At 43.3% G+C, this 24,684-nt stretch overlaps 1 pseudogene; it reads right to left on the bottom strand.

Moving 5' to 3' along the window:
* Positions 1–762: 762 nt before the first annotated feature.
* Positions 763–24,658, bottom strand: LOC112227593 (annotated as a pseudogene).
* Between the last annotated feature and the right edge of the window lie 26 nt (positions 24,659–24,684).

Here is a 24,684-nt window from a genome sequence, read left to right on the forward strand (position 1 = left end):
ACCTGTACATAGCCCACCTATAATTTAGCCCAAACAACTACCTCTTTCCCAACTGTATTTAATTTTTATTTATTTATTTATTTTGCTCCTTTGCACCCCATTATTTTTATTTCTACTTTGCACATTCTTCCATTGCAAAACTACCATTCCAGTGTTTTACTTGCTATATTGTATTTACTTTGCCACCATGGCCTTTTTTGCCTTTACCTCCCTTCTCACCTCATTTGCTCACATTGTATATAGACTTGTTTATACTGTGTTATTGACTGTATGTTTGTTTTACTCCATGTGTAACTCTGTGTCGTTGTATGTGTCGAACTGCTTTGCTTTATCTTGGCCAGGTCGCAATTGTAAATGAGAACTTGTTCTCAACTTGCCTACCTGGTTAAATAAAGGTAAAATAAAAAAATAAAAAAATAAAATAAACATGAAAAGATATACTCAAAAATGTGAGGGGTGTACTCACTTTTGTGATATACTGTACACACACACACATATATATATATATATATATATATATATACATATATAGAGGAGCAAGAACTATACATGTATGGATGACAACGGGACTCACTCCTGCTTGCAGCGATGTGGTGACCTGCACACTCAAAACCTTTTTTTTTTATGATGGGCATCCACATTATCAACACCTCACTTGGCATTGTCATCATTTAATTGAAATAAAACTAATGTTGTCTTTATTTCTTCCTATGTTGACTATTTTTGCTATAGAGATTCACATTATTGTGTGACTCAATAGGGCTACAACACAGAGGAGCTCCCATTGACCCCTCCCCCATCTCTGTGGCTGTTGCTAAACTTCTTGGTGGCTGGGAAGGGAAGGGGGAAAGCTGTTTGTAGGATAAATAGAAGCAAAGAGGTGGTGAAACACAGGATTTCCCTAGCCCCTTCTGCCTTTGCTGGAGATTCATGTTCTTCACGTCCGTGTAGTGTTTTGGTAAATTTAAAATCTTATCTAATTCTGTAATCCACAAGTTGTCATCCAAGCCTTTCTCTGAGACAAGGAGCTCTGCTTGACTGAGTTTTGGTTTGTGTTGACAGTCCGAACATTGGCGAATTTAGCTACTCTTCTAATCCCTATGCAATCCTGAAGGTTGCAATCCTTTGTGATGGGCCTATTGATCTAAAGGATGTTCCCCCAGAAGTAGCATGCTCTGTTGGCTCACTTTCACTGCATCCACCACAACTGGGTTACACTCTAAGAAGCGGCAGAAGTCGGCCTTAACATGGTTCTTCGTGAACTCTGTGTTCTCAAAGAGCCAGAAGAACAGCCGCAGGTCCTCCTCCTTGGGCTTCATGATGTGCAGCAGCCGATAGTACAAAACAAACAGCTGTCCCGTCCCTTCAAGGCTTGATTACCAACAACGACGAGACGGCCTACAGGGAGGAGGTGAGGGCCCTCGGAGTGTGGTGTCAGGAAAACAACCTCACACTCAACGTCAACAAAACTAAGGAGATGATTGTGGACTTCAGGAAACAGCAGAGGGAACACCCCCCTATCCACATCGATGGAACAGTAGTGGAGAGGGTAGCAAGTTTTAAGTTCCTCGGTATACACATCACAGACAAACTGAATTGGTCCACTCACACAGACAGCATCGTGAAGAAGGCGCAGCAGCGCCTCTTCAACCTCAGGAGGCTGAAGAAATTTGGCTTGTCACCAAAAGCACTCACAAACTTCTACAGATGCACAATCGAGAGCATCCTGGCGGGCTGTATCACCGCCTGGTACGGAAATTGCTCCGCCCTCAACCGTAAGGCTCTCCAGAGGGTAGTGAGGTCTGCACAACGCATCACCGGGGGCAAACTACCTGCCCTCCAGGACACCTACACCACCCGATGTTACAGGAAGGCCATAAAGATCATCAAGGACATCAACCACCCGAGCCACTGCCTGTTCACCCCGCTATCATCCAGAAGGCGAGGTCAGTACAAATGCATCAAAGCTGGGACCGAGAGACTGAAAAACAGCTTCTATCTCAAAGCCATCAGACTGTTAAACAGCCACCACTAACATTGAGTGGCTGCTGCCAACACACTGACACTGACACTGACTCAACTCCAGCCACTTTAATAATGGGAATTGATGGGAAATGATGTAAATATATCACTAGCCACTTTAAACAATGCTACCTTATATAATGTTTACATACCCTACATTATTCATCTCATATGCATACGTATATACTGTACTCTATATCATCGACTGCATCCTTATGTAATACATGTATCACTAGCCACTTTAACTATGCCACTTTGTTTACATACTCATCTCATATGTATATACTGTACTCAATATCAGCTACTGTATCTTGCCTATGCTGCTCTGTACCATCACTCATTCATATATCCTTATGTACGTATTCTTTATCCCCTTACACTGTGTATAAGACAGTAGTTTTGGAATTGTTAGTTAGATTACTTGTTGGTTATTACTGCATTGTCGGAACTAGAAGCACAAGCATTTCGCTACACTCGCATTAACATCTGCTAACCATGTGTATGTGACAAATAAGATTTGATTTGATTTGATTTGATTTCAAACAATCCCTTCCGCAATGGATTCACAATGGACAGGTCATTGTTTGGGCTCCCACCAATGAGCAGATCAAACCTACACCATTTCTGCATGTGTGCTTTGGTGATCAGTCGCATGTCTGCCACATTAATCATTTTACCGTCATGGTTGGTCATGGAGACTGCGATGGACTGCTCACAAATCTCTCAGGCCATGTATTTCTCTACCTTGAAACACAGCTAAATAACTAGTAGGAATCAATGTCTTCAAATGTACTTTAAACAGATGGCAATTTTGCCATCGCAAGCAAAGTTTGTCAAAAATGCCTAACAATGCTAGCTAAAATCTGGTATATATATATATATATATGCTGACTTCAAAGCTGATTTCCACCTAAACTTTATTCATTCACTTAATCAGTCTCTCTCTCACGTCTCTCCCAAAGATGATCTATTGCCTCAGCAAAATTGACTCTGGGCTGCCTCCCTCTTGCCTCGTGAATGATGTCAGTACTGGCTGAAGAGAGAGCGCAAACTTTTATAAACTAAGCTACTTCAAGGCAAATGTTGTTGTTCAGTACAATAAATGTCCCAAATGGAAGGGAAATATATTGTTTGTCATCTGTAGCCCCATGAAATCACCTAAAACAGGCTCAATAACTAAATGACTGCACACACTCCTATTGAATATGCATTCACCACCTTTTCAAGCCAATATAATGCACTTTAGATTACATTTTCATCAGCGCCAATTGAAAATATATTGAATGGATCAATCAAGGTACTGAAAGCGCATACAGTGGGCAACATCAACATTCCACCCACAAGCCTCTCGAAAACCTTTGATTTGGAAGCGAGAGGCACGTTTTGTAAGTTGGAAGACATACATACCTAGCATGTGAGAGACATTATTTGCTGGCCTCATAAATGCTAGCCAGCTAACTAATATTTAGAAGAAAATAAATGTGTTATGTTAGAGTTGTATGAATGGTTATATTAACCCGTTTTGCATTCCAATAGCTTTGCTAGCTAGCTTGCTGGCTAGGTGCAGTAGTTTGCTGGTTAGTTACAGTAGTTTTCTACTGACATAAACTGTGTTGTTGTGCCAAACTTTTCCTTGCTTACTGGCATTTGAATATAGTATAGGAATAGGCCATATGGACACAGTAGTAATAGTCAAGATGTAGATTTCTTATTACATTTTTATAATAGCCTTATTTTACCAGGTAAGATACACTGAAGTGTTCAGAGTTCTATGATCAGAATAAAATAACTGTATTAACTGTCAGTTCACTAGGAGAAGGGGAGCGGTTGTCCGAAGGATGATGAAGAGCGGGTGCTCTTGGTGTAGGGGCGGGATCGTCCGTAAGACTATGAAGAGTGGAAGTTCTTGGTAGAAGGGTGTGGTTGTCCATAGGACGATGAAGAGCAGGCGCTCTTGGTGGAGTGGTGTAGTTTATGAAAAGCGTGGTGCTCTTGGTGGAGGACATGGTTGTTAGTAGGACAACAAAGAGTGGGTGCTCATTGGTGGAGGGATGTGATTGTCTGAAGTTCTGAAGGAGAGGGCTGCTCTTGATGTTGGAGTGGCACAGTGATTCAAGTCATGGTGGAGTGGTCATGGAGGAGTGACAGGATCAGGTGGAGAATGACTCTGGGTGTTTGGTGAAGGAGTCCTATTTGAGGCAACTGATTGTACAGTGCAGACCCCAAAAGGTCAGGACTACCGGATGATAATTCCGGAACAGAGGGTAGTGTGGGCTTGAAGGAAATCTTGTGGGTTTGATCAGATGTAGCTGTGGTAAGCCTGGCAGCACCAGCGGCCTGGGAGATTAGCTGAGTGATCAGGCAGCTATTGGCGGATTTGGTGAGGGTGTGGTGAAGATAAAGATGGAACCATTGGCAGTAAGTTACGTGACCAGTTTCTGTGATGAAGAGGGGCTGCATTCTGTGAAAGCTGGAGGTTGATGAGGTAGTTAGAGGTTCGTAGAGGCTGATGAAGGATGGGAGGCGATACAGAAAGACCGGGTGGATTTGGCGAGCTGCTCTTGATTCATTTAAAGGTGAAGATAAGGGAGTCTTGAGATTGGATGATGATGTCAAAGATGCCAGGGTGACGGGCAGAATCGAATGACTTGGAAGTGGTGATAATTCAGTATCAGTTGAAGTTTGGTATTCTATAGAGATAGAGAACCAGCATTAGCAAGGAAACTCCCTGGAAGGAAGAAACTTTTAAGTAACTAGACTCAATGAGGGTGATGCCAGATAGCTTGCCTTGGCAAGAAAAACTCCCTAGAAGGGAGAAACCTATTCAAGAACTAAATGTGACAGGGGAGAACGTGGAGTCAGTATGACCATGGAAAACTCCCTGGAAGGAAGAAACCTTGTGAGGAACTGTGCTTGAAGGGGGAGATGCCGGGTAGGTGCATGGGCAAGGAAAACTCCCTAGAAGGGAGAAAACTTGTGAGGAACTATATGCGGCGGGGAGAACCTAGAGTCAGTATGACCAAGGAAAACTACCTGGAAGGAAGAAAGCTTGTGAGGAACAGGATTTGAAGGAGGAATTCTAGAGAGACAGCATGACAAGTAAAAACTCGCAGTAAGGAAGAAACCTTGAGACACACTTCGATTGACCGGGGAACCCATTCTTCTTCAGCTGGTGAGTTTGAACACATAGACCATATAGGCTAGATGGTTCCTTGAAGGTGACTTGAGTTGTATTTCGTTGGGTGGAGAAAGGTGGCATGGAGACTTTTGATCAATAACGTGGATGTTCAGTATGTAGAACATTTAGGTTGCTTGTGAACCAGGCCAAGGCGTAAGATTGCTGGGAGACTGGTACAGTAGACCGGTGCTCATGTGGTGGAGGTAGGTAGGGATCCGGGAGGTATTGTTGCTGAAGATCAAAAATCCATACCCCAAAAATCCGTACTGTCGGTATGAGGCCGTCCGAAGGCTGAGGGATGGTGATGGTGGAATGGAGAGACACGTCGTCGCTCATTTTATGTGAACTGGGTCAACAGGCTTCAGTGAATAATGAGGAAGAAGTTGGGAGTTGGACGAGACTGTGTCGAAGGCGGGTCGAAGTCTGATGAGGCCGGGTCGAAGGCTGGAACGAAGACTCACGTGGCCAGGTCGAAGGCTCTTGCGGCTGAGTCCTGGACGATCTGTCAGTGGAGCACAGGTGATGGGGGTGAAGAGGGATGGAATTGTGGACTGCGGGCACGAGGACAAGAAGCCTGTTACCACCGGGCCAGCAAGTGGGACAGTGGCTGAAGAAGCAGCATGAACAGACCTCGGGGCCAGCAGGGGGAGAAGAGCCGGATGAGGCAGCAGGAAAGGACCTCCGGGCCAGCGGAGGGAGCACCGCCAGAAGACTGTGTCGAGGAGGGAGACAGGGGATATGGGAAGAGTATTTGTGTTCAGATAAAAAGAAGGAGAGAGTGGCCTTCCGGCAGGGGGAAATAGAGGGCTTTGGAGCAGAGAGCAGCAATCCATAGCTGTGATGAGGCAGGAGATGGAGGGGGGGCTGCTGTTGTACCCAATATATCAGAAAGAAGATTGATAGATGGGATAATTGGGGGAGGGACTATTTGTTTGTGGTTGGTCTGCAGGCACAGGGATGAGAACATGGACAACAGAGAAGATAACATGGAGAGGGAGCAGGGATGGGGAAAACATAGACACAAATGTGTTGTCGGTGAGCTCCTGGCCAGCAGGGGGAGCAGGAAGTGGCAGGACATGAACCTCCATCAATGGGCCAGTAGCGGGAGCTGGGGGAGCAGGCGCTCTGCCATCTTGAGACCGGTAAGTAATGTCACAGCGAATGGGATTATGGGGGCGTAACGTCATCGTCGGCAGTCTGGTGTTTGTTGCTGGTGGGTGGTGGACGTGCTAGTGGGGCCCTCTCTGCCAAGGGACCTGGTGTAGAATGAAAAAAAGTATGGCTTTGGGATCTCCCCGGTGAAAAGGGATTGCTTATGGCTTGGCCTTGTTGTCGCTGTAGGCAGCCACTTGGGAGTGGCGAGATGGGCTAGCAGAGATAGCTGGTGCCTTCTGGCTGGGGTGACACAAATCAGGTGAGACCAGAGATGTACAGCATTGGTGAGAAGATCTAGTGGAGTAGGCTGGGCATCCAGGGAATAAAATGAACACCAGCCACCCAACAAATGTAGGTCGATGTAGGTATTGGTGGGTAAGAACATCAACTACATTCACATTTGCAAATAAAAATGGTCAAAAGTCAAGTAAGAAAATTCTGCAGTAGCTGTTTTTAAAGTATTTCTGCTGTTTTGTTTCATAGCTGGAAATTGCACAAAGAAACACAAATATTACATCTCACCTCGTGCAGCCTCACTGCTTGGTAAAGTGAAGTACTAATAGATAGAGTTGAAGTCGGAAGTTTACATACACTTAGGTTGGAGTCATTTAAAACTCGTTTTTCATCCACTCCACAAATTTCTTGTTAGCAAACTATAGTTTTGGCAAGTCGGTTAGGACATTTATTTGTGCATTACACAAGTACTTTTTCCAACAACTGTTTACAGACAGATTATTTCACTTATAATTCACTGTATCACAATTCTAGTGGCTTAGAAGTTGGAGGTGCCACAACAGCAAAGCACCCCCACAACATGATGCTGCCATGATGCTGCCATCACAGTTGGGATGGTGTTCTTCGGCTTGCAAGCCTTCCTTTTTTCCTCCAAACATAACGATGGTCATTCTGGCCAAACAGTTCTGTTTTTGTTTCAACCGACAAGAGGACATTTCTCCAAAAAGTATGATCTTTGTCCCCATGTGCAGTTGTGATCCGTAGTCTGGCTTTTTTATGGCGGTTTTGGAGCAGTGGCTTCTTCCTTGCTGAGCAGCCTTTCAGGTTATGTCGATACAGGACTTGTTTCACTGTGGATATAGATACTTTTGTACCCGTTTCCTCCTTTTCCACTAGCATCTTCACAAGGTCCTTTGCTGTTGTTCTGGGACTGATTTGCACTTTTCGCACCAAAATACGTTCATCTCTAGGAGACAGAACGTGTCTCCTTCCTGAGCGGTATGACGGCTGCGTGGTCCCATGGTGTTTCTACTTGCGTACTATTGTTTGTACAGATGAACGTGGCACTATCAGGTGTTTGGATTTGCTCCCAAAGCTCCCAATGATGAACCAGACTTGTGGTGGTCTACAATGTTTTTTCTGTGATGTGAATTTCGTCAGGAGTGCGTTTCATACTCTGTGGAAGAAGGGGTGGTTCCATGACGCCGACGTAATGCCTAGGCTCACAGGTGTGTGGCCACTGACTATTTACAACTTTATAACTAAACATGTATCTTGTTTAGAAGGCCAAGATGACATTACATCTTCTCACAAATAGTTTCATATATTTTACACAACATTCAGGTAGAAAACTAATAACTGAGAAATGTACACTTCCAAAGATACCGTTATTCTGTGCTACCGTCCTTCCTGATGTCACAAAATGAAACAACTTGGACAGGATTGTTCTTTAAATTACCACGGACCGTTTCCACATTCTCAAAAATATAAATATTGTTTAATTCTCCAATTTTGGAGATAAGGAGTTTTGACAAGAGAAGCTCTTTGTTCACTCTCCCTCAATACTGCATGTACAAAGCGGGAGAGGATCCCTTCCAGGAATTTATGACCTGTCGTTAAGTCATAAAACTGTGGAGCGAGAGAGAGAGAGAGAGGGGTGGGCACCTATGATACTCCCCCAAGGACAGACATGACAGTCCCCCCTGTTGGTTGAATCTTGTGATTATACTGCAAGTTGCCAACCAACATAAACATTTCCACGGTGATGTCCAGGTTGTGGATCATCGTTGCGGTCCCCCTCTGGTAGTTGACTTTGGTCAGCTCTCTGAAAGCGGAGCAGTCAACCACAAGTATGGGCAGTGGATGTCCAGTTGGTGATCACCATTGCGGTCCCCCTGTGGTGGTTTACCTTGGTAGGTTTTCTGGAAGCTGCAAAGTACCACAGGAATGGCCAGGGGATGTCCTGGTTGGGGTCGCCGTTCTGGACCCGTTGTCTGGTCGTCCAGACTGGAAGATATGGCAGTAACTTAGGCAGATGTTAACAACGCACACACACTCACAAAATATATAATTAAATGTATTCCCAAATGAGCGGCGTTGTGGCACTAAGTGATGGTTGTATGCAGACTTTGTTTATGGCTCTATCATTTCCTAAGTGTCAAAGGAACTGAAACGAAAAAGAATGAAAGCATAAACAAAATATATACAGTATTGCAAGACATCAAGGAGAAGGGAAGTTGATAATTCACAGAGACTGCTGGCTCGAAATCATGACAATAATGGTCGATCAGGTTTGCTGATGAAATGTGTCGAGATATCGTAATATCTCCTTGGATCGGATTCTGCACCAAGAGGTATCGAAACATCTTTTTCCCAAGGGGTGCTTTCGACAGATACTCCTCATGGGTATCTGACTGCGTTGCAGCTAGCATTAGGAGAAGACAGTGTGGTCAGTGGAGAAGGCACTGTGACCTGTGACCATACATGGTTTGTTTTCCAATCTCTCAGTGGGAGTTACCGATCCATCAAGTGATACGTCCTGGAAGAGTAGTTTCAGCATGACTCTCAATGTGAGAGACGAAGTAGTCTGAGTGAAACCTCGAAGTGTAGTGTTGCATTGTTTCACTTTTAACCAATGTTTAGTTTGCTTCAAAGCCCTTTTGAGATCATTGAACAATGTCTGAGAGATGAGCTATATTGTCGCGCCCAAATCAATTAGCGCATGACAAGTTAAGCAGTCCTCCAGGACTGTTTCCAGATATGGCCGTTTAGAGTTACGTTTAGTGGACATTTTCCCCGCAAAGTGGAGTGGTCGTTTGCAACGACGTGATGTGCCATTTCTGTTCAAGGTAGATCGACAAGGTAGATCGACTTTTTGGATTTTGAGTGGACTTGGCTTTAGTGAAGCTTTTGACTTTTCTCTTCGCAACCTTTGTATTAGAGTATAGGCAAAGTCTGTGCGCTTGTTTCTTGATCGAGCGGGCCCTGAAAAGGCTCTCAAGTGAGAGTGGGAGAAATTAGATTTTTAACTTCTTTGCTAAGGGTGTTAATTTCTGCGGACCTGGTGTCCGGAAATTCCCCATCTAGTCCTTGTGACTTATCTTTTACCTTTTTATCAAAATGTTCTCGCTTTACTTCTTCACAAGGTGGAACTTCTAGAGAATATTGGTCTACCTTTTGATCGTCCTTTGTTAACCCTTTGTTACCCTTGTGCTCTGACACTTTTGTGGGTTGGGTGCAGGAACATAACGAACAGGTCGATTGTAGCGGTAGTCATTTCGATGACAACGTACTTTATAGTTATTTCAACCACAGGGTTATTGGATTTGTGGTTTTGTGGTAGAAACCGTTGTTGTACGTCATCTCTCAATGCTCTAATACCTGATAATGCAACCTCTAACTGGAGTGAGTGCTCCTGGTCAAAACTTCAAAATTGAGTGGTCAGGGCTCTTAGATTTGCGAGCTTTTGATGCCTCAGAAGCTGTGCTTGCAAGCTCTCTGAGTTGTAAGATAGGCAAGCCAAAGTAGGCTGTAGGGCCCAAGTAGGTAGTGAAGGTGGGATACATGTGCGACAGAAACATTTGTTTGAATGACAACTACCCTTCCATTCCTGTTTCATTGAGTAGGCCAAAGTAAGCTGAACGAAGCCTATGATAGTAAGCTTGTGGGTGTTCATTCTGAGCTTGTTTGACATTGTTAGCCAGTGAGCTATCGTGTTTGCAAGTCGCAGAAGCACTGAATTCTAATTTCAAAGCTGTGGCAAGTTTAGCGTCGTCGTTAAGCAAGTGTTGCTATTGTGAACGAATGAACCTCGTCATGTCTATTTGATGTTCATAAACCCTGTCAGAACCCGTAGCGTTCGGGTAGCCACCCAATGCATCCTCCATGTCAGCTAGGAACGTCTCAGTATCGTTTGGCTGACCTGAAACGGGGTCCAAGGTAGGGAAATTCTTGACAAGTTTGTCAAGGTGTTCCGTGCCAAGCGGGCGGAGAGGGTTGGCCAAGAGAAGAAGCCAAGCTTTGGCTTTGTTGGGCGAAGAGGCGCCATATTCCTCAGTGCCAAATGGCCAAGAGGAGAAGACTGAGGGACACATGAGGGAGGCAAACTCTGAAACCTTCTATCTTCTTCACTCCTTTGAGTACTGGGCTCCGGTTGCTTGGTTGGGTGGTCACACTGTAGCGCGTGACCGTTCTGGAATTCCACCAGATTTGACCTAAGGGTGGTATTCTGCTGCATTACAGAGTCCACTTGAGTGCTTAGAGTACTGATTTTAGACATGTGAGTGTTGCACTTGCTCCTTTCGGTCTCAAACTTATCGGTCATGGTTTGCAGCTAGAGGTCTTGAGTACGGAGTGAGAGATTCAGTGATGAGGTTTCCTCCGCTTGCTTAGAAATCACTATTTCCATCTTCGTCACCTGAGGTCTCTCTTCATTCATTTGGTCAGCGACTTCAATGAGTTCTGCTGATTTGTTATCCAACTTAGTCATTGTGTTCATTAACTGAAAGTCTTTAGTCTACAGCATTTGGAGTAGAACCTTGTTACTTTGAGTACAAAACTGCATTCATGTCATCAAATTGCGCGATTCTGTTTGTAGATAACTCGTCAGATTTATCTAGTTTGGGGTGGACATTGTTGTATTTAGTTTTGGCTAAGATGATTTTGTTCCTGTAGAAGAGTATTTGTTGAGTTTGTGCTCGTTCGTCGTCATAAGTTTCTGCAATTACATTTAATTGTCCAGTTTTCAAATGCAGTTCCATAGCTATCAGAATATTCTCCTTTTCTGCTTTTGTCATTCATTTCCCGGTTCTCTCCACCTGTCCCTTTATGTCTACCGTTTCCTGCTCGTGCTTCAGCTGTGCACTGAGTTATTGGACCGATGCCAATCTTCGGTGGCAAGAGAATCAGGGCTAAACTGAAGAGAACCTTTACAAGGCCTGAGCCCGAAGGTTGATTTTGGAGAACATTTGTCACGATTTCCACTGTTTTTCCTCTAATGGCATAGTTAGGGTTGGTATCGCTGCTGAGGTCAGAGATCAATCCTTTTATGGGTGAGGGTTCACTAATTAGCGGGAGAGTGGGGACCACTCCTTCTGATAGCTTGCACATTATTAGAACACTTGAGAGGAGAACTTTTTTTTCCCTATTTTTCCAAAGTTTGGTTTTGGAATACGTTGGAAGCTGCAAAGGTGATTGTAATCTATTTATGGACGTTAATGAACCATCAGTACTGTATCAGTAATGTGGGAGTTGGACATGAATGAGTTTGCAGAAGACTTGATTAATCAATTAAAAATGATTAAATAATGATAATGATTAATCATGCCTGTATAGGCAACTGGGAATTCAACTGAAAAGTTGGTTCGTTTAGGTCAATATGGGAAAGTTTAGCATGTCTCATTTAATTGGAAGAACCTGAAAAGGTATGCTCGACAATTAAGTTATTGATTTGAATGAGACGATGATATCCAATCAATTGAGATTGTCTGTATTATCATAAGTGTAACCAGCAGAGCAAATGTTGTGGTACATTCAACACTAGGTTCACTTATCCCTAAGGCCAAAGCCACATGGGATTTCTGCAAAGGTGGGACTTCCTTCAGTACTGGGTAGCCCTGAATGAGCTTTGCAAAAGCAAATTTGACTGATTAATCAATGTTAATGATAAATTAAACCTGTATAAGCTATTTGGGAATTCAACTTTAAACACTTTGGATATAATCTAAAAGATCCACCTGAAAAGATTTGTTTGGCAACTTTAACTTCTTAGTTAAATTGAATAAGACATCGATATCCAATTAGTTGAGATATCATAAGTAACCACTTGTTAAACGTGATACACGTTTGGGTGTCACTAAAATAATAATTTTTAAAAAAATGTACTGGCGATTCTTCACCCCCAGGGGTCACTGATTGCAGAAAGCTGAAATCAAACGGAAGTACGAAGCGCGGGACTTCTGACGAAGGAATTTCAACGAGACACAGGAGAACAGAATGGCTGCTTTCCCTTTGTTAGCTTAGCATCTCGTGCATCTCGTGCAAGCATTGAGAGAGAGAGGGAGATGGGGTGCCTATGATACTCCCCCAAGGAGAGTCATGGCACATGTATATATATATATATATATATATACAGTGGGGCAAAAAAGTATTTAGTCAGCCACCAATTGTGCAAGTTCTCCCACTTAAAAAGATGAGAGAGGCCTGTAATTTTCATCATAGATACACTTCAACTATGACAGACAAAATGAGAAAAAAAATGAAAATGAAAATCCAGAAAATCACATTGTAGGATTTTTAATTTATTTATTTTAATTTATTTATTTATTTGCAAATTATGGTGGAAAATAAGTATTTGGTCAATAACAAAAGTGTATCTCAATACTTTGTTATATACCCTTTGTTGGCAATGACAGAGGTCAAACGTTTTCTGTAAGTCTTCACAAGGTTTTAACATACCGTTGCTGGTATTTTGGCCCATTCCTCCATGCAGATCTCCTCTAGAGCAGTGATGTTTTGGGGCTGTTGCTGGGCAACATGGACTTTCAACTCCCTCCAAAGATTTTCTATGGGGTTGAGATCTAGAGACTGGCTAGGCCACTCCAGGACCTTGAAATGCTTCTTACAAAGCCACTCCTTCGTTGCCCGTGCGGTGTGTTTGGGATCATTGTCATGCTGAAAGACCCAGCCAGGTTTCATCTTCAATGCCCTTGCTGTTGGAAGGAGGTTCACTCAAAATCTCACGATACATGGCCCCATTCATTCTTTCCTTTACACGGATCAGTCGTCCTGGTCCCTTTGCAGAAAAACATACAGTATGTTAGGCCAAAGATCATATTCCTTACATGGTAATATAACACTGCAGGCTGATTGAGCTGAATAGTCACACATTTTACTCACCCAAAACTCAATCGCACCACATGATGGCAAATATAACATGAAAACACCAATCTCCTCTACATGGAACAGCACAGGTTACACATGCCTACCGGTTAACACAGTGATCAAATAGTTGACAGCCATTTAACAGCTGCTGTAAAACAATAACAATAACATTTGCAAGTCATATACTGTAGCTTACCTTGAAATTATTGCTTCTGAATCGGAGGCCTGCTCTATATATTTTCTTGAGCTTCAGAAGAGCTGAGGTTTACAAAAAGGGATGTCTGTCAATTAGTACCTTTTTGCGCTAATTCCTGTGTCAATTAATACCTTTTTGTGTTTACTCCTGTGTCAATTAGCACCTTTTTGCGTTTACTCCTGTGCCCATTAGCACCTTTTTGTGTTTACTCCTGTGTCAATTAGCACCTTTATTGCTTCTGAATCGGAGGCCTGCTCTATATATTTTCTTGAGCTTCAGAAGAGCTGAGGTTTTCAAAAAGGGTTGTGTCTGTCAATTAGTACCTTTTTGTGCTAACTCCTGTGTCAATTAATACCTTTTTGTGTTTACCCCTGTGTCAATTAGCACCTTTTTGTGTTTACTCCTGTTTCAATTAGTACATTGTGTTTACTACTGTGTTAATTTGAATTATGTTATTTTGTTTACAGAAGAACACCAGCCTCAACGTCAACAGTGAAGAGGAGACTTCTGGATGCTGGCCTTCTAGGCAGATTTCCTCTGTCCAGTTGCTGTGTTCTTTTGCCCATCTTAATAATTTATTTTTGTTTGTCAGTCTTAGATGTGGCTTTTCCTTTGCAACTCTGCCGAGAAGGCCAGCATCCCGAAGTCGCCTCTCCATAGTTGAGAGGCCTAGAAGCCTAAGAATTTAAAATTGATCATACATTGATCATACAACCTTCCTCCATGGACTGGATACAGGATAAGAAAGAGAATAAAGGCATTCATTTAATTCCATTTATAACATCTGAAGGTGTAACCTTTCAACCCAAAACCAATCAATTGATACCACGTTTACAGTAACCTAAATAATCCCAGGCCCAATCTCCACAGGGTGTCACAGCATTTAAAGATTGTGTGGGGGATGAGACCAATGTAAATAAGACAGGATTCCTGAGAATACCATAAAGCCTTTTTGCAAACAGTAATTCAGAGTTCAGATACAAGTAACCACAGAGATTATACATACCTATAGATAGAATCAGAGTTATCCTCAGTGAACACGTTTCAGATAGATACCAGACATGGATAGTGTAGCATTATTCTGTCACTCATTCAGTAGTCAGTCCTCTGGATACTGTAACAGAGAGAAATGTTGGCCCCTCAGAGGGGGAAAGGCTTACTAGTCCTTTGGCATTGTCCTTTGTCCATTGGGAGCTGCATTTGAGAGGAAAGATAAGTCAACAAAGTGAATGGGCTCGGGTGCTGCAGAAGGTCTGAGAAGTCGTTGGAGGGCGGTTTTTACACAGCATGTATTGTAGCGTATGGGAGATTGAGGAAAAATGGTACCTTTCAATCAATCCAATACCCACACAATACATTTACTGTCTCTAAGCTGCACAACCAAAACCCCGTTCCTCATTTTGTAGACATGTCTTCGTATTATGTTTTTATTTATTTATTTATTTTTATTTCACCTTTATTTAACCAGGTAGGCCAGTTGAGAACAAGTTCTCATTTACAATTGCGACCTGGCCAAGATAAAGCAAAGCAGTTCGACAGATACAACGACACAGAGTTACACATGGAGTAAAACAAACATACAGTCAATAATACAGTATAAACAAGTCTATATACGAAGTGAGCAAATGAGGTGAGAAGGGAGGAAAAGGCAAAAAAAGGCCATGGTGGCAAAGTAAATACAATATAGCAAGTAAAACACTGGAATGGTAGATTTGTAATGGAAGAATGTGCAAAGTAGAAATAAAAATAATGGGGTGCAAAGGAGCAAAATAAATAAATTAATTAAATACAGTAGGGAAAGAGGTAGTTGTTTGGGCTAAATTATAGGTGGGCTATGTACAGGTGCAGTAATCTGTGAGCTGCTCTGACAGTTGGTGCTTAAAGCTAGTGAGGGAGATAAGTGTTTCCAGTTTCAGAGTATGAAGCGAGGCCAACGAGAGCGTACAGGTCGCAATGGTGGGTAGTATATGGGGCTTTGGTGACAAAACGGATTGCACTGTGATAGACTGCATCCAATTTGTTGAGTAGGGTATTGGAGGCTATTTTGTAAATGACATCGCCAAAGTCGAGGATTGGTAGGATGGTCAGTTTTACAAGGGTATGTTTGGCAGCATGAGTGAAGGATGCTTTGTTGCGGAATAGGAAGCCAATTCTAGATTTAACTTTGGATTGGAGATGTTTGATATGGGTCTGGAAGGAGAGTTTACAGTCTAACCAGACACCTAAGTATTTGTAGTTGTCCACGTATTCTAAGTCAGAGCCGTCCAGAGTAGTGATGGTTGGACAGGCGGGTAGGTGCAGGTAGCGATCGGTTGAAGAGCATGCATTTAGTTTTACTTGTATTTAAGAGCAACACAGTGTCCAAAGAAGGGCAAGAAGTATACAGAATGGTGTCGTCTGCGTAGAGGTGGATCAGAGACTCACCAGCAGCAAGAGCGACCTCATTGATGTATACAGAGAAGAGAGTCGGTCCAAGAATTGAACCCTGTGGCACCCACATAGAGACTGCCAGAGGTCCGGACAGCAGACCCTCCGATTTGACACACTGAACTCTATCAGAGAAGTAGTTGGTGAACCAGGCGAGGCAATCATTTGAGAAACCAAGGCTGTCGAGTCTGCAGATGAGGATGTGGTGATTGACAGAGTCGAAAGCCTTGGCCAGATCAATGAATACAGCTGCACAGTAATGTTTCTTATCGGTGGCGGTTAAGATATCGTTTAGGACCTTGAGCGTGGCTGAGGTGCACCCATGACCAGCTCTGAAACCAGATTGCATAGCAGAGAAGGTATGGTGAGATTCGAAATGGTCGGTAATCTGTTTGTTGACTTGGCTTTCGAAGACCTTAGAAAGGCATGGTAGGATAGATATAGGTCTGTAGCAGTTTGGGTGAAGAGTGTCCCCCCCCTTTGAAGAGGGGGATGACCGCAGCTGCTTTCCAATCTTTGGGAATCTCAGACGACACAAAAGAGAGGTTGAACAGGCTAGTAATAGGGGTGGCAACAATTTCGGCAGATAATTTTAGAAAGAAAGGGTCCAGATTGTCTAGCCCGGCTGATTTGTAGGGGTCCAGATTTTGCAGCTCTTTCAGAACATCAGCTGAACGGATTTGGGAGAAGGAGAAATGGGGAAGGCTTGGGCGAGTTGCTGTTGGGGGTGCAGTGCTGTTAACCGGGGTAGGAGTAGCCGGGGGGAAAGCATGGCTAGCCGTAGAAAAATGCTTATTGAAATTCTCAATTATGGTGGATTTATCAGTGGTGACAGTGTTTCCTATCTTCAGTGCAGTGGGCAGCTGGGAGGAGGTGTTCTTATTCTCCATGGACTTTACAGTGTCCCAGAACTTTTTTGAGTTAGTGTTGCAGGAAGCAAATTTCTGCTTGAAAAGCTAGCTTTGGCTTTTCTAACTGCCTATGTATAATGGTTTCTAGCTTCCCTGAACAGCTGCATATCACGGGGGCTGTTCGATGCTAATGCAGAACGCCATAGGATGTTTTTGTGTTGGTTAAGGGCAGTCAGGTCTGGGGAGAACCAAGAGCTATATCTGTTCCTGGTTCTAAATTTCTTGAATGGGGCATGTTTATTTAAGATGGTTAGGAAGGCATTTTTAAAGAATATCCAGGCATCCTCTGACGGGATGAGATCAATTCCAGGATACCCCGGCCAGGTCGATTAGAAAGGCCTGCTCGCTGAAGTGTTTCAGGGAGCGTTTTACAGTGATGAGTGGAGGTCGTTTGACCGCTGACCCATTACGGATGCAGGCAATGAGGCAGTGATCGCTGAGATCTTGGTTGAAGACAGCAGAGGTGTATTTAGAGGGCAAGTTGGTTAGGATGATATCTATGAGGGTGCCCGTGTTTAAGGCTTTGGGGAGGTACCTGGTAGGTTCATTGATAATTTGTGTGAGATTGAGGGCATCAAGTTTAGATTGTAGGATGGCTGGGGTGTTAATCATGTTCCAGTTTAGGTCGCCTAGCAGCACGAGCTCTGAAGATAGATGGGGGGCAATCAGTTCACATATGGTGTCCAGAGCACAGCTGGGGGCAGAGGGTGGTCTTAGCAGGCGGCAACGGTGAGATACTTGTTTTTAGAGAGGTGGATTTTTAAAAGTAGAAGTTCAAATTGTTTGGGTACAGACCTGGATAGTAGGACAGAACTCTGCAGGCTATCTTTGCAGTAGATTGCAACACCGCCCCCTTTGGCAGTTCTATCTTGTCTGAAAATGTTGTAGTTTGGAATTAAAATTTCAGAATTTTTGGTGGTCTTCCTAAGCCAGGATTCAGACACAGTTAGAACATCCGGGTTGGCAGAGTATGCTAAAGCAGTGAATAGAACAAACTTAGGGAGGAGGCTTCTAATGTTAACATGCATGAAACCAAGGCTATTACGGTTCCAGAAGTCGTCAAAAGAGAGCACCTGGGGAATAGGAGTGGAGCTAGGCACTGCAGGGCCTGGATTCACCTCTACATCGCCAGAGGAACATAGGAGGAGTAGAATAAGGGCTACTCGGCTAAAAGCCGGCTAAAAGCAATAAGAATTGGTCGTCTAGAACGTCTGGAACAGAGAGTAAAAGGAGGTTTCTGGGGGCGATAAAATAGCATCAAGGTATAATGTACAGACAAAGGTATGGTTTGGATGTGAATACAGTGGAGGTAAACCTAGGTATTGAGTGATGGAGAGATATTGTCTCTAGAAACATCATTGAAACCAGGAGATGTCATTGCATGTGTGGGTGGTGGAACTAATAGGTTGGATAAGGTATAGTGAGCAGGACTAGAGGCTCTACAGTGAAGTAAGCCAATAAATACTAACCAGAACAGCAATGGACAAGGCATATTGACATTAAGGAGAGGCATGCTTAGTTGAGTGATCAAAAGGGTCCGGTGAGTGGAGAGGTTGGTTGGGGGTCACGGCGATTTAGACAGCTAGCCCGGCCATCGGTAGCAAGCTAGCATAGGATGGAGGTCTGTTATTAGCCACCTCTTACGTTCCGTCAGTAGATTAGTGGGGTTCCGTGTGGTAGAGGGGATTAATCCAAATCACACAACAACAACAAAAATAAAAACAATAGATATAGTTATAGAGGCCCAAGAAGAAAACATAATAACAATAATAATAATAATAATAATAATAATAATAAATAAATAAATTGTCCGATTGTCTATTCAGATAGCAGCCGATAAGACAGCTAACGGTTAGCAGGCCGCAGATGGGCGTTCAGGTAACGTCGCGACGGAGGAGCCAGCCGGATAACTCCTTCGGGTAGATAACGTCAGCAGTCCAGTTGTGAAGGCCCGGTGGGGCTCCGCGTAGGCAGTAAAACGGGTCCGGATAGGTGACTGCAGCCCAGGAGTGATTGATGGAACTCAGGAGTGATTGACGGAGCTGGCTAGCTCCGGAATAATTGATGTATGCTCCGGAATCGACGAAAGCCGATAGTCACACGGACAGCAGCTAGCTAGCTGTGAGATCCAGGTATGAATGTCCAGAGTTAGCGGTTGAAATCCAGGGACATGGAGAGAAAAATTGGTCCGGTATGTTCCGTTCCGAGCCGCGCTGCGCCGTACAAAACTGGTGATAGATTTTCGAGCTAAAGGATAGCTGATGACCACAAACTGTGGTTAGCTGAATACTAACGATTTGCCAGTAAAGAAGCTAACTAGCTTCTGAACTAGCTTCTGAACTAGCTTCTGGATTAGCTTCTGCGCTAGCTTCTGGCTAGCTCCTGGCTAGCTTCTGGCTAGTTTCTGGCTAGCTTCTTGGAGTTTCTGGCTAGCTTCTTGGAGGATTACAGATTTGAGGTAAATAATACTTTTTTATAAATATAAATTGGTGAGGCGGGTTGCAGGAGAGTGTTTTGAAGATGAGTTGATGGAAAATTTAAAAAAATGTATGTGAAAAAAGTTGTAAATATATATACGGGACACGACAAGACGAGGACAAAAGACGTCTGAACTGCTATGCCATCTTGGAGTCAATGAGAATCTACAGAGAGAAGAATGAGGTGGTTGTGTCATTACTGTTGTAGTCTTGATTTTATACCTTTCAGTGTCCCTTGCTGGTTTGTATCCCACAATCTTGTTGTGCTCTATTGTTGTGCAAGGTGTATCCCCTCCCTCATGCTCATGTACTCAAAATTCAGCCGATATTGGGTATTTTTCAGCAGGACACTATGGAAAGACTCCAGATAAACTGAGTTTTACAAAGAGAAAGGGTCAAAAGAGAAAAAGGGGTAGACTAAATTGATTACATGGTCAAGAAGGTACTCTGTGGTCCTCAGGCTACATCTAACCACTTGTAACCCCATAACACAAACCCAGACAAACTACCCAATTCATGTTTATGCCATGCTTACTGTAAATTGAGCTCTCTCTTAGCCATCAGCTTATAAATATTTTTTCAAACTTACCTTCACCTTGTACATAGCAAGGAGTTGGAAGCACATGCTGGTGTGGAATCATATTCTGTACCACCTACAACAAAACACACAACAATACACAATTCAACCACCCCACGAATTGTATTGATCTCTATTAAACTGGCTAGCTTAGCACCAACCAACTGAGAACCAACTAACCATCCATAGACTATTTATACACATACATCATTGCTACCAACAAACAGAGTGAGTTAGTTATATCAACAATTTTATTTTAAGTAGCAGTGTTTTCTAGACAAGGATGGAATAGATGGCTACCAGATTAAGCTACTCTTATTTGATCATGTTAGCTAGCTTATGTTAGCTAACCTTATTCAAAGGTCGAAAGAACAAACAAACATGTTTACTCTGCTGAAGGTACCAGTCTTTACTCTGCTGAAGGTACTAGTGACTACCATGGCATAGGTGAAATTGATTGACTGTGTGTATCCAAAAGATAGCTAGCTAGCTATATGATTTAGCTGATGGCTTTGAGTTTAATACAGGACTGTAAAATTAGCTAGCTAGCTAACTTACCTAGTCCAGTTAGGCTAGCATGCTAGCTAATGTTATGTTACCTCTAATCAAGAACCTTCCATTTTGTTATAAAGGAAAAAAACTATGGTTTCACATCACTTCTCAGCTGTCATCTCTTCAGCTTGAAAATCCCTCTGAAAATCATTGGTCACTGTAAGCATCATTCATTATAGCTGCAAGCCACTGGCAGCATTGGGGTAAATCTCTAGTGAGTAAAATTGTGAAAGAGAACAAATATTCACGCTTCTTTGGAATTAGCACAGACACAGAAAACCACACAGCCATGATGACAAACATTTTTGAAAAACAAACATTTTACATTTTTGTTAATGACTATTTACCATGAGAGCAAGAGTGAAATTTCCCTTTAACAATATGTGTGACAGACTCCATGTGGTGTACATTTGACTCTGGGTGTAAATACAGACAGGCTCATTATTTGCAGGGTACCAGAGTACTAGATTTCATTTTATCATTAGAATTTGTAGCCTCGCACACACACACATACACACTTTTTTATTGCACACTGTTACGAATCCCCTTTGGCCCGGCAGTCTAGGGGTGATGGTAACGAGACCCGTAACATAACTCATGCAAATTATAATTGTGACAAAGTAAAAATGAGGACAGGGTTTTTAAACCAAGGGAAAGGGGATGTGATAGGGTAATGGAAATAGGAGGTGTGTCTTCTGATTGATTGGTGACTGATTGGGGAGTGATGATTGCCACCTGTGAGGAGAGAAGGAGAGAAAAGAACACACAGGATACACACACACACCCAGGATACCTGTATCCGTAACACTCCCACCCTTAAAACCCCTTGAAGCTAGGGGGCAGAATTTTCACTTTTGGATAAATAGCGTGACCAATTTCAACTTCCTGCTACTCATGCCAAGAATATAAGATATGCATATTATTCATAGATTTGGATAGAAAACACTCTGAAGTTTCTAAAACTGTTTGAATCATACAAAAATCATTATATTACACACGAGACAAAGCATCTGCCAACACAATTTCACAACCCTTTTTGTGGCGGATCTCCAAATTATAATTTTGTACAATCAGCACCCAACGCATCAGGTGCTGGTTGTGGTTGTACATCCGGTGGAGAACTCTAAGGGGTTATGATCAGTATAGACGATTACTGGTAGGGCACAGGAACCAATATATACTTCAAAGTATTGCAGACATAACAAAGCAAGAGCTTCTTGTTCTATGGTTGCATAGTTTGCCTGACATTTGTTAAACTTTCGTGAAAAATAACAAACGGGATGATCCACTCTTGTCCTGCTGCAATAGAGCAGCACCAGCACCTCTGGCGCTAGCATCTACCTCAAGTTTAAACGGTTGCTCAAAATCCGGAGCAGCAAGTACAGGGGTATTACACAAGAGTGCTTTAGCAGATTCAAAAGCTACCTGACAATCAGGGGACCACTCATACGATCTTGCCGGACTGAGCAAATCGGTCAATGGAGCAACTACTGCAGAGAAGTTCTTACAGAAACTACGGTAGTAGCCAACCATCCCCAAAAAGCGGCGTAGCTCTCGTCTGGTGGTAGGTGCGGGGAATGCAGTTATAGCCAAGACCTTGGCATCAACAGGGCGTACCTGTCCATGGCCGACCTCTTTACCGAGATAGGTAACAGTAGCCTTACCAAACTCGCACTTTGCCAAGTTCAGGGTTAGAGAAGCAGCTGCCAAACGTTCACATACTACCCTTAGAGTCAACATGATCTGACAACTCAGACGAATAAATTTCTAGATCATCAAGGTATGCACTACAATTGGGAACGCCAGCTAATACGGAGTTAACCAGTCGTTGGAAAGTGGCTGGTGCATTCCGCATCCAAAAAGCCATGACTGAGTACTGTAGGAAGTTGTCTGGGGTCACAAAGGCAGAAATCTCAGAAGGACGTGAGGTTAACGGAACCTGCCAGTAACCTTTTAAGAGGTCCAACTTAGTTACATAATTAGCAGCTCCAACAGTGTCGATACAGTCATCCAGTCTGGGTAACGGGAACGAATCTGGCATTGTGACAGAATTGACCTTTCACTAATCCGTACATAACCTGGACGTGCCATCAGGTTTAGGAACCAGAATGCACTGAGAACTCCAAGGGCTGGAACTTGACGTAGCCAGGTCATTCTCCAACAAATATCTCACTTCATCCCTCATTATCTCCCGCTTAGAAGCATTGACACGATATGGGTGTTGCTTGATAGGGGCAGCATTTCCAACATTATTGTCATGTTCAAACACATTTGTGCGAGTAGGAACGTAAAACTGTGTAGTAGCCTCACAATATCGTCAGCCTGTCCGTCCGTTAAATGAACCAGACTGGAGAGACTCCAGCATTTCTGAGTTGGGCAATCTAATGCACTGCTGCTGAGTTTTGCACAACTCCAATCCATCTCCATCACCATCATAAATATGACAGTCCACTATCATAGCAGTAGAGCAGAGGAGACAGCAGTACCTTCCTCTGTTTTTGAACTGTGTGATGGGTCGGGTGTGGTATGCTTTCAACATGTTAATGTGGCACACACGAGATTGGCGTTTTCTTTCAGGAGTTTGAAGTACATTATCAGTTTCACTTATTTTCTATTCAATGAAATAAGGACCAGAGAAAGGAGCTGACAGTGAAGATCCTGGAACAGGTAATAACACCAGTACTTGGTCACCTGGCTGTAGTGGATGAGAAACAGCCTCTTTATCATAGTGTCTTTTCATACTCCTCTGTGAGGAAGACAGAGCTTCCTTTGCGAGAGCACAGGCTTGGTGTAGGCACTCACGAAAGCTACTAACATAGTCCAACACATTCTCATCTCCTGTACACAACTCTTGGGACAAAAACTGTTCTTTAAGGACTTTCATTGGTCCTCTCACTGTGTGACCAAGCACTAGTTCAGCCGGGCTGAACCCTAGGGACTCCTGTACAGTTTCACGAGCAGCAAACAAAACTAGAGGAACTCCCTCATCCCAATCTTTCTCAGAATCCAAACAATATTTACGTAGCATAGACTTCAATGTCTGATGCCAACATTCAAGCGCACCCTGAGACTCTGGGTGATAGGCGCTTGACACACGGTGTGTAATTGCTAAGGATTTTAACACCTGCTTGAAGAGCTTGGATAGGAAATTGGTACCTTGATCACTTTGTACCACCTTAGGTAACCCGAATGTCGTGAAGAATTTAATTTAAGGCCTTACTCACTACCAGAGCAGTAATCCTTCGCAGAGGAATGGCCTCGGGGTATCTTGTTGCCATACACATAATTGTTAACAGAAACTGGTTACCCGATTTTGTCTTCGGTAACGGTCCAACACAATCAACCACCACATGTTCGAATGGTTCACCTATGACAGATATTGGACAAAGAGGAGCGGGAGGAATAACCTGATTCTGTTTTCCTGTTATCTGACATGTGTGGCATGTCCGACAGAACTGAGCCACATCTTGTTTTAAACCTGGCCAAAAGAAATGTCGAAGGATCCGATCATAAGTTTTTGTGATTCCTAAATGACCAGACCACTGGTGATCATGAGCAAGGGATAACACATTTTGTCGAAAGGCTGTAGGAATCACTATTTGGTAAACAGCATTCCAATCTCCGCCCGCGTCATCATGGGATGTCCATTTACGCATGAGGAGATTGGCATCAATGAAGTAAGCCACGTTCTTCTTCTTTAACTCTTCCAATGAGACAACACTAGAAAAACATTTAGCAAGCTTGTTGTCAACCTTTTGGTTAGCAATCAGCTGCTCACGAGTGACTGGTAACTGTGGGCTGTTTGTCAGAGGTGATCAGCTTCCCAGAGTTAGCACACAACCCATCCTCTTGATCAACCTCTTTGAACAGAACAGTGTTCGACAAATCTATCATGTCACCCTCTTCTCGTGCCTGAGCACGATTGACAGCACAAGCGGGGAACACATGTGGATAACTCTGTGCCAGCTCATTGGAGAGAGGGTGGTCACCTTTATCCAATACTTCCAATACGGGTAGTACCTTTCCTCCAGCAATATCGTTACCCATTATAAAAGTCACACCTTTTACTGGCA

This window comes from Oncorhynchus tshawytscha, linkage group LG29 (assembly GCF_018296145.1).
Source record: "Oncorhynchus tshawytscha isolate Ot180627B linkage group LG29, Otsh_v2.0, whole genome shotgun sequence".
In the NCBI taxonomy this organism is placed as follows: Eukaryota; Metazoa; Chordata; class Actinopteri; order Salmoniformes; family Salmonidae; genus Oncorhynchus; species Oncorhynchus tshawytscha.